The sequence below is a fragment of the Bos javanicus genome, chromosome 28 (genome assembly GCF_032452875.1).
Source record: "Bos javanicus breed banteng chromosome 28, ARS-OSU_banteng_1.0, whole genome shotgun sequence".
Lineage (NCBI taxonomy): Eukaryota > Metazoa > Chordata > Mammalia > Artiodactyla > Bovidae > Bos > Bos javanicus.
This window is the reverse complement of record NC_083895.1, coordinates 41556393-41568449: the sequence shown is the minus strand read 5'-3', so window position 1 is coordinate 41568449 and position 12057 is coordinate 41556393.

Here is a 12057-nt window from a genome sequence, read left to right as displayed (position 1 = left end):
TGTGTGTAAAATTATCATGTTGCACACTTTAAATACCTTACAGTTTTATTTGTCAATTATACCTCAAAAAAGCTGGGAAAGGAAGTGCAAAAGGGAAGAGCAGTTAGAGATCAGATAAATGAAAATGCAGAAAGCAGATGTAGCAAAATTAATAACAGGAAAGAGAAAATAGAAGAGCAAAAGCATAAAAAGATACCAAGAGAGTTTTTTTATATTAAAAAAATAATCCACAAGGAAGACACACCATTCATGAAATGAATAATAAAACATTGAGAATATAAAGGAAAAACTGTTAGAAACCCAAGGAGAATTTGACAGTATCATAATTATAATGAAAGTCCAAAACACGAATTTCAGTCTGACCCACTGAGAAGACAAAATTTTAAAAAATGGTATGGAGAACTTTAATAATTATTGTTGTACTAATAGGAATATATCAAACATATAACTAAAATACTTATAGAAAATATACTTTTTGATGCCAATGTAGCATTTATACATATATCCAGTAATAAAAAGGAGAGAGAATCTCACTGATCCAAAGAGTAGAAATTCTGAAAGACACATGTACCCCCAGTGTTCATGGCAGCACTATTTACAATAGCCAGGACATGGAAGCAACCTAGATGTCCATTGACAGAGGAATAGATAAAGAATCTGTGGTACATATACACAATGGAACGTTACTCAGCCATAGAAAGGGACACATTTGAGTAAATTGTAGTGTGGCGGATCACACACACACACACACACATTATGGAATCTAGAAAAGTGATACCGATGAACCTATTTCAGGGCAGGAATAGAGACACAGATGCAGAGAATGGGTTGTGGACACGGCAGGGGAAGAAAAGGCTGGGACAAATTGAGAGAGTAGCATTGGCATATATATGCTGCCATGTGTAAAACAGACAGCAGTGGGAAGCCGCTGTGTGACCCAGGAAGCTCAGCCCGGTGCTCTGTGATGGCCTAGAGGGGCAGGATGGGGCTGGGTGGAGGGAGGCCTAACAGGGAGGGGATATATGTATACGCGGGGCTTCCCTTGTAGCTCACTCGGTAAAGAATCTGCCTGCAGTGCAGGAGACCCGGGTTCGATCCCTGGTTTGGGAAGATCCCCTGGAGAAGGAAAGGGCAACCCACTCTATGCCTGGAAAGTCTCATGGACAGAGGAGCCTGGTGGGCTGCAGTCCACGGGGTCGCAAAGAGTCGGGCACGACTGAGTGACCAACCCTTACATATATGTGTACTTATAGCTGATCTACACTGTTATACAGCAGAAACCAACGGGGGTGGGGGTAAAAAAAAACAAAAAGAAAAGAAACCAACACAACATTGTACAGCAATTATACTCCAATTAAAAATCAATAATAAAAAAGCAACTCTATAAGTCACAATTAACTAATGATAATGTAAACAAACCAAATACTTAATACTAAGTAAATTTTGACAAAATGCCAACTTAATCATTACAGTTAGAATACATTTAAAGCTAAACAGCAAAGAATTAAGCAAAAATCTCCTAATACTTATTTTTTAACTTTTAATTTTGACTGAGGCAGAGAAGACAATTAACTTCAAAGATTTTTTCAAAATTAATTAGTGTCAAGCTGTCATTACAGTTCAGAGATTATCTCATAAGAAACTATATTCAAGAAAATTTGCTTGTGAAATATACTACTAAATATGAAGAAAACAAAATAAACTTTTATTCTATTCCTGAAGCAAAGAACAATGAGACTTCCTAGAAAAGGCATAGAAAACAGGTAATAAAAAACCCAAAATTAATGAATTAGAATAAGATGTAATAAAAGTGAAGCGTCAAATGCCTGATTTCTAGGAAAGAACAATAAGATGGATCTATCTCTGGCAGTACAAAAAAGGCAAAAATAAAAACACAAAATGTATTACGTTATGCAAATTAGTATATACACACAGACATGAGAATGAGTAAAATAGTTAGAATGGTATGCAAAATGTCATTATAAGCTTAATAACACACAGTTTATTGATAAATGCATGACTTTATAGAAAAAGTAATGTAAACTACCAACATTTATTCACAAAAAGTTAGAATAGGGAAATAGGCCATTAATTATGTTGAAGGTGTGAGTTGCTCGGTCGTGTCTGACTCTGCAATCCCATGGACTGTAGCCCACCAGGCTACTCAGGCCATGGAATTCTCCAGGAAAGAATACTGGAGTGGGTAGCCATTCCCTTCTCCAATTATGTTAAAAATGATAAAAACTGTCAAAGAACTTCCTCCGAAATAAATGTTTAAACCAAATCATTCTTCAAAAGAATTTTATCCAATGCTATTTAAAGTGTCAATGGATAAGAAATGAATGCAAATTTCTCAGTGAATCATGTAAAACTAGAGTAAAACTAATGCAAAACTTGAAAAAAGATAGGACCAGAAGGAAACCTGCAACTCTTATCTCACTGTGACCATGAATATAATCATACATAAAATTCCCTAAAATGTTAGAAATTAGGTACTACACACATGTAAGCATTAACCCCAGTAAAGTAACAAGGCAGAGGATTTTAAAATTTTGAAAATCCGAACAGGTAAGTACTTTAATAGAGAAAAAAGGCCAATATGATTATCAGAAAGATAAGCAGAAAAGGTATTTGATGAAGATTTGCTTCAAATGTACCATTTTACTGTAGACCACCAGGGAGATGAGAACGAGCCCTCAGTTTGAAGCCAACAGCCACCATTACGTTAAAAGGAGATCCTAGTGACACTGCAGCTACAGCCCCAAAGGCTCTCAGGGGCATTGCTGTCGTTTAACATCGCTATGACTAGAGAAAGAAGCCAAGAGAAATAAATACGACAGACATACCTGCAGGAAAACAGAAGCAGCACAGGCAACTGATTATTTGGCAAATCAAAAGAATTTATTCAACAAATTTAGAAAGAGTGAAATTATCTAAGGAAGTTAGTTTTATATATCCTGCTGCTGCTGCTGCTGCTGCTAAGTCGCTTCAGTCGTGTCCAACTCTGTGTGACCCCATAGACGGCAGCCCACCAGGCTCCTCTGTCCCTGGGATTCTCCAGGCAAGAACACTGGAGTGGATTGCCATTTCCTTCTCCCATGCACACATACATGCTAAGTTGCTTCAGTCGTGCCCGACACTGTGCGACCCTGTGGACAGCAGCCCTCCAGGCTCCTCTGTCCATGGGATTCTCTAGGCAAGAATACTGGAGTGGGTTGCGATTTCCTTCTCCCAGTTTATATATAATCACATTTAAAAATTTATCCTACCATTCAGAAGTAACCATTTGGAAAAGACTAAAAAATAAATAAATAAATAAACTCCCTTTCCAGTATCAAATATATTATAAAAATTTAGTAAGAAATCTTCAGGATTCTTTTGAGCAAGGCCATAAATTTTTGCTAAAGGAAATAAACACTTTATATGAATTGTATAATGTAATCCTCACAACTAGACGATGAGGTAGATATAATTATCTTCATTTCACAAACAAGAATACTGATTCAGTAACTTGCTCAAACTCATAGACTTGAACTATCATATATTACATTTCATTTGGGGATCATAAAGCAAAATATGTAGTAAAATAAGAAAAGACAATAATAAGCAACAAATGGAAAGCCAAAGGCATTCAACAAAGTATATGAATAATATATATGATAGATATTTTTTAGTCACTGGAAGAAAAGATTGCTTGCTGTAAAAATTAAGCAATTGGCACACTACTATAGAAGTGTGTAATTTACGTGCCCATGCCATGATGTACACCAGAATTTTTCTGATGGGTTATGAGTTAAGAAAAGCATGAATATAACCAAGCAATGGCAAATATATGTTAAACATCAAGCTGGGGAATACCTCTAAGAATAACATCAAAGGCAAATGATGAATATCATCAATAGATTTTACTACATAAAAATAAAGCTGTATACAAAGAAACTCATTATAAATCATTATAGAAGTAAGCAGAGAACTGATACAGGACAGGCAAAGAGACTATGTTTTTATTCTTAAAATGTTTAAAATCTCCTGAAAATTAAAAAGTAGAACTTTAATACAAAATAAACATATCTTTAAGTATAGGTCCTAGGTAAAAACTAAAAATGTGCACGTAGAGAAATTTCTTCTGTGACATACTGTTTATAAACTCCAAAACTGGGGGAGCAGAGATCAGGTATCTAAAAATAGACAATCTGTAGTTTAAATTATGGTACACCAATGTTATGAGGCACAAAGCAACCATTAAGAATACTATCACATTTTATACCTTACAAATAATGTGCAAAATGTTAATGTATACATTAATGGAAATATACAATTACTAGTATATTATTATGAGCACAGTTTTCAATGGTGTGATGTTCACAACTTAATTCTTAAACTTAAGCTACATCGTATTCAGTAGGTTCTCGTCTTTGTGGGAAAAGAAAGATTTCAGAAAGATTTGCACCAAAATGTTATCAGCAATTTATTCAGAGGCATAGGTAAGTTTGCATTTTTTTATGTCTTTGGCATTTATAATTGCATTTGAATATGCCTCATGATCTTCCACTCACCCTCTAATCATGGCCTGTCTACCTGGTGCCAGGCATTATGGAAACTGATGATACAGTGCTTAGCAAGACAGATGAACTCTGTCCATCTTGGGGCCTTGTCAGGGGGTGGGGAGGAGGGACAGGTAGCTAGTAAACAAATAAACCAGTCAGTAAGGCTATTAGTTACACATGTGTGCGGGAGCTCAAAAGGTCCAGGTAGAGAGTAACTGAGCACTCCTTCCAATAATGTAATCACGGCAAGTGTGCTTCTCTGAGTAGGCAAGAGTAGAAATGAAACTCGGAACATGAGATTAAAGTACTGAGGAAAAGGTATGGAGGCCATGGAAACAGTATGTGTCAGGCTTCCAGGGGACATGGTTAGTGGTATTACAAGAAGGGAAATGAGACAATGGTGGCTGAGTGGTGTGCAGTGTGGTGGGAGACTTAGGCTGGGACACAGAGTCTATCTGCTGTTGTTTATTGGAGTAGGGTTTATTTACAATGTTGTGTTACTTTCTGCTGCAGAGCACGGTGAATCTGTTACACATAAACATAAATCCACTCTTTTTTAGACTCTTTCCTCATATAGATCATTACAGAGTTTTGAGTAGAGTTCCCTGTAGTATATAGTAGATCCTTATTAGTTTTTATTCTAATTTGACAGCTGCCTTGGGAGGGACACAGCATCTGGTTCCCCCTGCAGGCAGACAGGGTGGAGGGATGGAAGCGGCCATGTTGGCTGGGAGGCTATGGCGGTGGTCCTGGGTGAGGAGGGCTTCAGTCAACAGCATGCACAGTGTCAGGCAGCAAAGGTTAGAAGATGTTACCTTAGATAATGGGATATCTGACTTCAGGAGACGAGAGTAAAGATTCTAGAGTAAGAGGTCATTCTGTTATTGCAGGTCTCCAGAATGGCCAAGAATGGGGAGCCAGAGCCATCCTTCTTGTTACCCTAACTCTTCTCTTTCTCTGTACCACTCACCCAATCGATAAGCAAATCCAGTTGGCTTTACCTTCAAAATATCCCCAGAATCCAATTACTACCTGTATGACAACCACCCACGTTCTAGTTGCTCTCTGCTTTACTGTCTGTCCCCACCCCCTTCAATCTACTTCACCTCCATACAGCAGCCTTTGCAGTCCTTTGAAAATCTAGGTCAGGTCACATTATCTCTTTGTTTAATATCTTCCAATGGTCTTTCATTTTATTGAGAATGAAACCCAAATACCTTTCATCTGTCCATGTGCCTCCTATACTCCTCTCTGATTCCATTGCGTCCTTCTTTCTCCACAACTCCCCTCCTCCAGACATAACAATCCCTTGCTATTCCAGGAGCCCTGAGAGCCTGAGCCTGGCTTTGGCTCAAGGAAGGCCCTGGCTCCTCCCTTTGCCTGCTGTGCTCTTTTATCAGGCACCTGTAATTCTCCTTTTTTTTCAGGTCTCTGTTTAAGGAGAGGCCATCCTAGACACCTTGCATGAAATTGCCCTCCATCATTATCTAAGTCAACGCTAGGAGGGCAGTGAGCTCTCCTGGGTTCTCAGTTGTATTTTCAGTGCCTGGGAGGCAGTTCTTCTCAAATAGTGGTGGAATAGATGAGTTCATTCAAAACATCTGCCAAAAACAGGTTAGGAATCAGAAACTCTACAGATGATGAGGAAGCCACTGCATAGTAAGAAAACATCATAGACTAGAGGAGGAGATAAATGGAAGAAAAGGGCTGGGGAGTGGCCAGGTGTTGGTGGCCAGTTCAGCGGATTCCTACATCATGCTGAATGACAACTCACTAGCCCTTGCAGCTTCATGATGTGGGCACATGCCCTTTATCCTCAAGAAGGAGATGTGGAACCATAGTAGGGTTTCCTTCAATGGCTGATATAATCAGTTGTGTATTTTAGAAAAATTGGTCTAAGTGCTTCATGGAGCTGGGAGGGCAGTGGGTGAGACAGGTGGCTGCTGTGATAGTCCCTATGAGAAAAGGCTTTTGCTTGACCTAAAAGGATATATCCATGGGGATGGAGAGAAATGGCTTTTACGGAGAGGTGGAGAAAGAACCTCAGCATTCGGTAATGCAAAACCATAAATTAGGCATAATCTTCGGAGGCAGATATTATTCCCATAAGCCATCTCACTTCATCTGCTAGAGTTCTTTCTTTTTATCCTTTTCAATAAAAGCAATTAGAAATACTTTCAAACTGTCTTCTTCATCAAAATTGAGATGTCCTTCTGCACACTCAGGAGAAAGAGATGCCACTATAACCGTTCAACCCTGTGTTCAATCACCTGCTCATACTGCTTGGTGAGTGATAAAACTACAGTGAGGACTCTGTCTCTCATAGCCCCGTACTGGAGCCACACAAAATGAAATAGACACTGTGGGGGAAACAGATCCACCTGTGGGTGTGGTGCCAATTGTATTAAAGCTTTATCCTGGCATTGCTAAAATCTAAACCCAAACTCAGTGGAGATGCCTCTTTCTCAATCTATAGCATCACCATCACTTTTTGACATTGTAGGCGGCCAGACCCCCGGTCCCCAAGAATCCTGTTTAACTCCAAATCCAAGACTGCTTGCCTTGGCTTCTCTGTCCAGAGAAACTGTCTAGGTTAGAGGGACTTGGGCTCTCACTTAGGAGGTTAAAGTTTGAGAAAATCTAACACTAGAGCAACAACTGCATGAAGCAGAAACATTGGAAAGTTTGAGAACCGTTTTTTCAGCCCAGGGATTGGTAGTAGATCCCAGGGTATTTAGAACCTTGAAGGAGGTTGCCATTGCCATCATCACCCCTACCATAGTTTGGCCTCAGGACAAAAAACAGGGAGGAAACACAACCCCGCCCATTAACGGAAAATTGGATTAAAGATCTACTGAGGATGGCCCCAGCTATCAGAACAAGGCCCAATGCCCCTACAGTCAATCTTTCCCATCAGGAAGCTTCTGCAAGGTTCTTATCCACTGATCACATAGATCACAGCCTGTCTTAATTCAACGAAACTATCAGCCATGCCATGAAGTGCCAGCCAAGACGGACGGGTCATGGTGGAGAGTTCTGACAAAACATGATCCACTGGAGAAGGGAATGGCAAACCACTTCAGTATTCTTGCCTTGAGAACCCCATGAACAGCATGAAAAGGCATAAAGATAGGACACTGAAAGATGAACTCTTCATGTCAGTAGTGCCCAATATGCTACTGAAGAAGAGTGGAGAAATAACTCCAGAAAGAATGAAGGGATGGAGCCAAAGTGAAAACAAGGCTCAGTTGTGGCTGTGAATGGTGATGGAAGTAAAGTCTGATGCTGTAAAGAACAATATTGCATAGGAACCTGGAATGTTAGGTCCACGAATCAAGACAAATTGGAAGTGGTCAAACAGGAGATGGCAAGAGTAAACACTGACATTTTAGGAATCAGAAAACTAAAATGGACTGGAATGGGTGAATTTAACTCAGATGACCATTATATCTACTACTGTGGGCAAGAATCCCTTAGAAGAAATAGAGTCGCCACCATAGTCAACAAAAGAGTCTGAAATGCAGTACTTGTTTGCAATCTCGAAAACAACAGAAGGGTCTCTGTTCGTTTCCAAGGCAAACCATTCAATATCACAGTAATTCAAGTCTATGGATTGGATCCATAGTAATTCAAGTAATCCAATCCAACCGTAACCCTGAAGAAGCTGAAGTTGAACGGTTCTATGAAGACCTACAAGACCTTCTAGAACTTGCACTCAAAATAGATGTCCTTTTCATTATAGGGGACTAGAATGCAAAAGTAGGAAGTCAAGAAATACCTGGAGTAACAGGAAAATTTGGCATTGGAGTACAGAATGAAGCAGGGCAAAGACTGATAAAGTTTTGCCAAGAGAACACACTGTCATAGACAACACCCTCTTCCAATAACACTAGAGAAGACTCTACACATGGACATCACCAGATAGCCAACACCAAAATCATATTGATTATATTCTTTGCAGCCAAAGATGGAGAAGCTCTATACAGTCAGAATAAACAAGACTGGGACCTGACTGTGGCTCAGATCATGAACTCCTTATTGCCAAATTCAGACTTAAATTGAAGAAAGTAGGGAAAACCACTAGACCACTCAGGTATGACCTAAATCAAATCCCTTATGATTATGCAGTGGAAGTGACAAATAGATTCAAGGGATTGAATCTGATAGACAGAGTGCCTGATGAACCATGGAATGAAGTTCATGACATTGTACAGGAGGCAGGGGTAAGACTATCCCCAAGAAAAAGAAGTGCAAAAAGGCAAAATGGTTGTCTGAGGAGGCCTTACAAATAGCTGTGAAAAGAAGAGAAGTAAAAGGCAAAGGAGAAAAGGAAAGACATACCCATTTGAATACAGAGTTCCAAAGAATAGCAAGGAGAGATAAGAAGCCTTCCTCAGTGATCAGTCCAAAGAAATCGAGGAAAACAATAGAATGGGAAAGACTAGAGATATCTTCAAGAAAATTAGAGATACAACAGAAAGGTACAACAGTTCATGCCAAGATGGACACAAAGGACAGAAATTATATGGACCAAACAGAAGCAGAAGATATTAAGAAAAGGTGGCAAGAATACACAGAAGAACTATGCAAAAAAGATCTTCATGACCCAGATAATCACGATGGTGTGATCACTCACCTAAAGCCAGACATCCTGGAATGGGAAGTCAAATGGGCCTTAGGAAGCATCACTATGAACAAAGGTAGTGGAAGTGATGGAATTCCAGTTGAGCTATTTCAGATCCTAAAAGATGATGCTATGAAAGTGCTTCACTCAATATACCAGCAAATTTTGAAAACTCAGCAGTGGCCACAGGACTGGAAAAGGTCAGTTTTCATTCCAATCCCAAAGAAGGGCAATGCCAAAGAATGTTCAAACTACTGCACAATTGCACTCATCTCACAGGCTAGCAAAGTAATGCTCAAAATTCTCCAAGCAAGGCTTCAGCACTGTGTGAACCAAGAAATTCCAGATGTTCAAGCTGGATTTAGAAAAGGCAGAGGAACCAGAGATAGCCAACATCTGTTGGATCATCAAAAAAACAAGAAAATTCTTTAAAAACCATCTATTTCTGCTTTATTGACTACGCCAAAGCCTTTGACTGCGTGGATCACAACAAACTGTGGAAAATTCTTACAGATAGGAATACCAGATGACCTTTCCTGCCTCCTGAGAAACTTGTATGCAGGTCAAGAAGTAACAGTTAAAACTGGACATGGAACAATGGACTGGTTCCAAACTGGGAAAGGAATACATCAAGGCTGTGCTTATTTAACTTATATGCAGAGTACATCATGAGAAATGCTGGGCTGGATGAAGCACAAGTTGGAATCAAGATTGCAGGGAGAAATATCAATAACTTCAGATATGCAGATAACACCACCCTTATGGCAGAAAGTGAAGAGGAACTAAAGAGCCTCTTGATGAAAGTGAAAGAGGAGAGTGAAAACATTGGCTTAAAGCTCTACATTAAAAAAAACTAAGATCATGGTATCCAGTTCCATCACTTCATGGCAAAATCTTAGATAGGGAAACAATGGAAACAGTGACAGACTTAATTTTTGAGCTCCAAAATCACTGGAGATGGTGATTATAGTCATGAAATTAAAAGACACTTGCTCCTTGAAAGAAAAGCTATGACCAACCTAGACAGCATATTAAAAAGCAGAGATAGTATTGCTGATAAAGTTTGGTCTAGTCAAAGCTATGGTTTTTCCAGTAGTCATGTATGGATGTGAGAGTTGACCCATAATGAAAGCTGAACGCTGAAGAAATGGTGCTTTAGAACTGTGGTGGAGAAGACTCTTGAGAGTCCTGTGGACTGCAAGAAGATCAAACCAGTCCATCCTAAATGAAATCAGTCCTTAATATTCATCGAAAGGACTGATGCTGAAGCTGAAGCTCCAATATCTTGGCCATCTGATGCAAAGGACCGACCAATTGGAAAAGACCCTGATGCTGGGAAAGACTGAAGGCAGGAGGAGAAGGGGATGACAGATGATGAGATGGTTGGGTGGCATCACCAACTTGATGGACTTGAGTTTGAGTGAGGTCCAGGAGTTGGTGATTGTCAGGGAAGCCTAGCATGCTGCAGTCCATGGGGTCATTAGAGTTGGCCACGACTGAGGGACTAAACTGATCTTAAGTGAACACATACATACATGCCTGTGTTGAGACAAACTCAACACTGAAGAGAGAAATAAATATCAGGGAAGCAGAGAGCTCCCAAAATCCATGTAGAAGCAGGGAAAGTGCTTGGTGCCCTGTACAGATAATGCCACTTTCTCAGAGCCCAGTATGGCATTAGACAAGACTGGGTTTAGCTGGGCAGGAGGTCGTCTGCCTCAATATCTTTATTTGGATTTCACTTAAAAGACCACTGCCACTAGGATCACTGGGAGACCGGCAGAGCACAGAAGATTCAAGACAAAAAGCACCTCAGTAAGGTGGGCTCTACGTGACAGGTCCTCTGGCAGGTGGGCATCTGATGATACACAGTCAGAACCCATCAGGCAAAACTGTCCCACCATGCATTCAGGCATGTAACATATCCCTCATGTGCATTCACTGCTGGGCAAGAAATGTGGGACAAGGTCCTCCCTGTCCTGTCTCAGTGCTCTGTCTCAAAAAGGGCATGACACAGCTATCCAAGCAGCCCCCCAAAGATGCCATTGTTCATTCTAAAGACCCCAGAGAACCCTTTACTGAGTGTTCCCTGCCCCTCTTTTGAGAATTTCTTTCTTGAGATGTGAGAAACCGTTTTCTATGATGCTGCTCTGATTTGATGATGGGAGCTCAGCATCCTGCTTATCTACACTTTATTTTCCTGTGTTTGAATTTGCAGGTCATAATAAAGCATTGCATGTCCACAGACCAGAGAGAAGAATTAATTAAGGGGAGGCTTTTAATGTAGAAAGCAGCTTACTGAGATAATGGAAAAGGCCTTGGTAAGACTTGGCTTAATTGGAATTTCAAGCAATTCCTCACTTGTTGTACCAGGGATTTTTACTGTTATAGACAGGATGAGCAAGCTGTTTAAAGAGCTTATGGGCAGAACTGGACTCAGAGGTTTCAGCAGAGATAGATTTGGCTCAAACAATCAAGGCTGCCTCAGAAAATAGCAAGTGGGGAGTGTGGACTTGCTCTCTTGTAACTGCATGGAGACGTAAGGCTTATAAGCCTCTACTGTCCCAGATAACCCAGGAACTAAGAGATAAACTGGAGGCTCAGGTTCCAGTGCTTCAAACTTGCTGCCTGTTCTTAGATATAAATACAGGAGGAAGCAAAGAGGGACCAAATACAGGGCATGGTCTTTGGAGTTTGAAATGTGTGTTCAAGCCCCTATTCTACCACATACTTCCTGATAAATTCCAAATGATACTTCCCCCTTCCCAGGAGCAGTGTGGATGTTAACTGTTAACAGAACATGTTAAAGAGACAGTGCTCTGCTGCGATAGGCAGGGTTCTCCGGGTAGGACACATCAGTGGACGAGACAAAGGCACTTCCCTAAA